Raw genomic sequence first — 6,320 nt, forward strand, 5'->3', positions numbered from 1 at the left:
AACTGTTTCCTCTTTAAAGTCTCATGTACCTGCCAGACCCTTCCCTGAAGTCTAACAGCAATGTGGAGATGAGTTGGAATGTTTCAACCATGCTTTGGCTGGCTGGAGATGCGGGATGACAGCAGGAAAGTAATAGGATGTTGTTATGAATCTAGACAGTCAGACCTAAAAATGTAATCCATCCAGCCTCAGCTTGTGGTCCAGTCTTCTAGCCCTGGTGTCTGCCTTCATAAGGAAGATGCCACATTAGTACTCGAAGTCGATGCCGCTCAGATCTCTCCTGGGTGCTGTGAGTGTTGGCTGCTGAAACCTCACAAGTGTCCTCTTCTGTAGAACAGCAGTTCTCAATGTGTGGTTCCTAGACCAGCAGCACCCCCAATACCTGGGAACATGTTAGAAATACAGATTTGCTAGTCCCTACCTCAGATCTACTGAATCAGAAACTCTGGAAGTCTGCCCAGCAGTCTGTTTTAACAAGTCCCCCAGGTAATTCTTATGCACCCTAATTTTGAGACCTGCTTTAGGAAAGAATTACCATCTCACTTGTGTGGAGGTTCAGAAGACTGATCCCTCACCTCAAGGAGGAACAGGTCTGATGCGGTTCCTATTTTAGAGCTCCTTGTGGGATCAGGCTGAAGTCAGCCTTTGCTGGACACCACATTCCTGTTTAGTGGTCTTCTTTGACTTTGCCCTGCTTCGCTCACTACCCACCCCCCCCCGCCCCCGCCCTTCACTTGAGAACACATCCTCACTAAACCACTTAAACAAGAGACTCTCTCAGGTTCTACTTCGTAACCAAAGACATTAGGTAACTTTAAGGAAGACACCTTCATCCTCTCCAAGTTCAGGTCTGGTGTAGATGGCCCCCATTTCCTACCTAGTTTGACTACCACGCATCCTGGGTTCCCTGGGACTGAAGGTAAAGTTTAACTGCCAAGCTGTAGGGAATTAACACTGAATCAGGAAATTTCAAATTTAAACGTAAAATTTCTCAGAACATAGTTATTTTCAGTGAGCATTTTAATTCAGTAACTGCATCTGCTTGTATATATTTTTTATTCTCAAAGTTTGTTCCGCATTTTTCTTTCTTTTTTTTTTTTGCATTTAATATGGCTGACAGTTTAAAGTAGAAAAATCCTAAATGTCTATTTGAACTTTATGTCATGATTCAATTCAACATTATTCATAAGGAGCCAAAAAACGTTCATACCCTTTGATCAGTAATTACACTTCTGAGATTTGATTCCAGAGAGACACTCTGCTCTATAAGATCTAACTAGGATTGCTTAAAATCTCACTTTTATGAATTATGGAAAGATCAATGTCCTCCCCAAGATTTCTGCACATTCCCAGAGGGCCTGTCTTCTTAAGGTCAGTTCTGGTTCTCTGCTCCTGCTAGATTCATTCAGCGTCGGGATCAACTAGATTTCTTAACCTGTTGTGCTGTTCTATACAATGCTTACCCAGAGTTAACACTCAAATCTTTTCCTGAATTTTTACAGATGCCACTTGCACCAGCTATTTGCTCACATAACAGGCAAATTAAAGGAAGGGAGTTTACCACACAGAAATGCAAACAACTTCAAATTTAATATTGGGCATATCTATTCTTAAAAGTGTCTTAATCACCCTATCACTAGAGGTTTTTCACTAGTAGATTTTGTTTCCTACTCTTTCTTTCCTCCCTGTTCCTGCCACGCTTGTGTGTGTGTGTGTGTGTGTGTGTGTGTGTGTATGTGTGTGTGCGCTCAGTCATGTCCAACTCTTTGCAACCCCATGGACTGCAGCACACCAGGCCTCCCTGTCCCTCACCATCTCCCAAAGTTTGCCCAAATTCATGTCTATTGCATTGGTGATCCCATCCAGCCATCACATCCTCTGATGCCCTCTTTTCCTTCTGCCGTCAATCTTTCCCAGCATCAGGGACTTTGAAAGCCCAATTAAAAAATGGGCAAAGGACCCGAATAAATGTTTTTCCAAAGAAGATAAACAGATGGCCAACAGGCACATGAAAAGATACTCAGCATCAGTAATTATTAGAAAAATGCAAATCAAAACTGCAATGAGGGCCTCCCTGGTGGCTCAGTGGTAAAGAATCCACCTGCCAATGCAGGAGATATGGATTTGATTCCTGGTCCAGGAAGATCCTAGAAGTCGAGGATCAGCTAAGCCTATGCGCCCCAACTGCTGAAGCCCAAACACTCTAGAGCCTGTGCTCCACAACGAGAGAAGCTGCTGCAGTGAGACACCTGTGCACGACATCTAGAGAGTAACCCACGCTTGCCACAACTAGAGAAAAGCCCGTGCGGCAACAAAGACCCAGCACAGTCAAATAATTAAGTAAAATTATTTTTTAAAAAATCCACAATGAGATATCACCTGAGATCTGTCAGATGGCTGTCATCAAAAAGACCACAAATTACAAATGCTACCAAAGATGTGGAGAAAAAGGAACCCTCATACACTGTTTGTGGGAATATAAATTGGTGCAACTCCTATGGAGAATGTTATGAAAGTTCCTTTAAAAACTAAAAATAGAACTATCATATGACCTATCAATTCTATTCCAGGGTATATAATCTGAAGAAAAGAAAGCATGAGTAAACCCCAATATTCATAGCAACATTATTTACAATAACCAAGATATGGACGCAACCTAAGTGTTCAGTAGATGAATAGGTGCAAAAGATGTCTGTGTGTCTACACACACACACACACACACAATGGAATACTACTTAGTCATATAAAAGAATGACATTCTGCCATTTGCAACAATCTAGATGGACCTATAGGGTGTTATGCTTAGTGAAATCAGACAGACCAAGACAAATACTCTGTTAACACTTGTATCTGGAAGCTAAAAACTAACACAAGCAAATATATATATAATGAAACAGAAACAGACTCACAGATACAAAGAACAAGCTAGTGGTTACCAGTGGCAAGAGGAAGGGGAAGAGACAACACAGGTGTATGGGATTAAGACATACAGTCTACTATATATAAAATAAGTAGTAGATACAGTGTATGACACAGGGAAATGTCATTATTTGGTAATTCCTCTAAATGGGGTATAATCTATAAAAGTATTGAATCACTATGCTGTACATCTGAAACCAATATAATATTGTGAATCGAGTATACCTCAATTAAAAAAAAAGCAAACCCCACATCTCTTCATTTGTAGGGATATATGTATCCTTGCCTGGAGAATCCCATGGACAGAGGAGTCTGGTGGGCTGCAGTCCATGGGGTCACAAAGAGTCGGGCATGACTAAGCGACTAACACTTACATTTACACAAGACTATTTGGGCTTCCCTGCTGGCTCAGTGGTGAAGAATCTGCCTGCCAATGCAGGAGACACGGGTTTGATCCCACTGTCAGAAAGATCCCCCGGAGAAGGAAATGGCAACCAACTCCCGTATTCTTGCCTAGGAAACCCCATGGACAGAGGAGCCTGACGGGCTACGGTCCATGGGGTTGCAAAGGAGTCAGACACGACTTAGTGACTAAACAACAATAACATGAGACTTTTCAGATCTGCTGGCATTAACTAAAGAAAATTACAGTCAGAGGAGAAAAACTTAAAACTCATTGCCAAATATAACTGTCATAATCCAAAGGAAAAACAGAGTAAAACCTTTGAGAGTGCCCTCATGAGGACATCCTAGTTCATAGCACTGTGTCAGGTTTTCAGGTCTCATTGGTTTCTTGGAGCACTTTTTTTTTTCTTCTGCTTATTTTCCTTGTCTTCCCTGACCCCCTTTCCATTCGTTCTTTTCCCTTTTCTGCTGTGCTTAATGTCCTGCAAGGCTCATCTCTAGGTACTGCATGCTCAGGCCCCTTTCTGGTTGGTCAAAGACTTAGAAAATATGACAGCAGAAGACTGGGGGCAAGAAGATCCAGGATGTTGGTATAAGGATGAATTGTCTTGGAATGGTGAAAACATTTGTGTTTCCTACGAATGCCCACCAGAGGGCACCCATTGTAGAAGAGGCTTTTTAAGAAAGGATAGAACATAATGATCCAACCCCTGCATGCCAGTCAGCCTCTTTCCCCAGCTCAGTGGAGTCACGAGAAAGGTGGCCATGATGACAGGGCTGGAGTCTGTGCATGGGCTCAGTGGTATAGACTTCTTCTCAACAAAGCTGATGTAGTCAGTGATGAAAGTCCAACAGCAGAGGCCAACACTGAGTCCCTGATACAGTGTTGTTCCCACGGGGGGACTAGATACTTGGGGGTGGGAACTTCACAGTCCCGCAAATCAGTTAGCTGTACTGAACTGTAACAAACTGCTGGGAGAAATGTGGCATCACTAAGCAAATGGCATGAACAGCTTTGTTTGAGGATGTTTGCAAAGCTGCTTAGGGTTAGGATGCAGGTTTACTTCATCGTTGCTGTTGTTCTTGTTTAGTTGCTAAGTTTCATCCAACTCTTTTGTGACTCCATGGACTGTGGCCCGCCAGGCTCCTCGGTCCATGGAATTCCCCAGGCAAGAATACGGGAGTGGGTTGCTGTTTCTTTCTCCAGGAGATCTTCCCAAATCAGGGGTCAAATCTGGATCTCCCACATTGCAGACTGAGCCACCAGGGAAGCCCAATAAAGCTAGTATCACCTTCCAATCCTGGAGACATTTCATGGTGATAAAAAGATGCCTCCCAGGGGCTTCCCTGGTGGTCCAGTGGCTAAAATTCTGTGCTCCCAACGCAGAGGGCCCAAGTTTGATCCCTGGTTAAGGAACTATGATCCTCCCATGCCTCGATTAAAATTAAAAGATCCTCAGTGCAGCAATGAAGAACCTGCATGCTGCAACTAAGACCCAGCACAGCAAATTTTTTTAAAAAAATGTCTCACATTGGATTAGAAGGCAGATTTGTTCCTGACCAGTATAATAAAAGGAAGTTATGAAAAAATAAATAGATACTGTCCCCTTCAAAGGGCAGGTTTGCTAGCATTCCCTCTTTTAAAATTGAGGGTTTCCTAAACTCAGTGTCCCTTATCTGTTTTGCAGATGTACTGTGCATGGCATTGACCTGCATCACCCTCATGGTGTTTAAAGGTCAAGGGGAACCAATACAAACATGAAGTTCATGCTGTCTGCTACACTGTGAATAATAAGCTGCCTAAATCCATTTGGGTTTGTTGTCTCCTTACCGGCTGATTCTATGCAATTTAGCAGCTTAGGGACTCTCTAACCATATGACAACCTCCTGACCCCCAAACTTAATACCTTAAGACTATAACCATTCATTCTTTCTCACAGCCTATAAATTAGGCAGTTCTCTGGTATTATTTGGTCTCACTCATGCATCTGTAGTCAGATGGTGGATCAGCTAGGGTGGGGCTGATCTTAAATAGCCTCAGCTGGGTGAAGTTGGCTTTGTTCCATGTTGTCATTCACACTCCAGCAGACTAGGTTGGACTTATTCTCATGGCAATGGTAGGGTTCCAAAACCAAGCAAAAGACATTAAAAATTGGTGTGTGGGCGGAACTTGAGGCCTAGGTTCAAAACTAGCACACTGTTACTAATACTTCCACTATACTTTACTGGCCAGGCACAAGGCCAACAGAATTCAAAGGGTGGGGATATAGATTCCATCTCTTAGGGAAACAGCTTCAAAGGGATTTAAATACAGAGAGGGGAAGAATTGAGGCCATTAAAAAAAAATTATTCTACCTATGCTGGATCCTTTCCAGGAAGGAAGGAAAGGTGATTTAACCACATAGGAATAGATACATATCCCAGATTCAGATTTGAGTTTCCTACTGCTATAGACTCCCTGCCTCATGTCCAAATTCATATGTTAAAATCCTAACCCTCAATGAGAAGGTATTAGGAGGTCAGGCCTCTGGAAGGTGATAAGATCATGAGGATGGAGCCCTCCTGAATGGGCTTATAAAAACAAATCCCTTATAAAACAGACCCCAGAGAGCCCTTTTACATCTTTAACCATGAGGACATGGAGAGAAGACAGCTGTTTATGAACAGGAATTGCGCTTTCACCAGACGCTGAATCTGAGAGCACCCTCATCATACTTCTTAGCCTCCAGAACTGTGAGCAATAAATTTCTGTTGTTTATAAGCCTCTCAGTCTATGGTATACTGTTTATTTGAATATTTTACTATCTTTATAATCCTGTTGGTTCTGTTTTCCTGGAGAACCCTGACTAATAACATCTAACTGTAATGTTGCTGCCACCCTACCATTCATAGATACCTTATTCATTTTCATGGTATTTCACACATTGCTTCTGACTAGGAAGCTTATTTTATAATGAAAAAAATATAGCAAAGAAATTTCTTGGTCTTGCCATGTA

Source organism: Odocoileus virginianus, chromosome 28, assembly GCF_023699985.2.
Source record: "Odocoileus virginianus isolate 20LAN1187 ecotype Illinois chromosome 28, Ovbor_1.2, whole genome shotgun sequence".
NCBI classification, from domain to species: domain Eukaryota; kingdom Metazoa; phylum Chordata; class Mammalia; order Artiodactyla; family Cervidae; genus Odocoileus; species Odocoileus virginianus.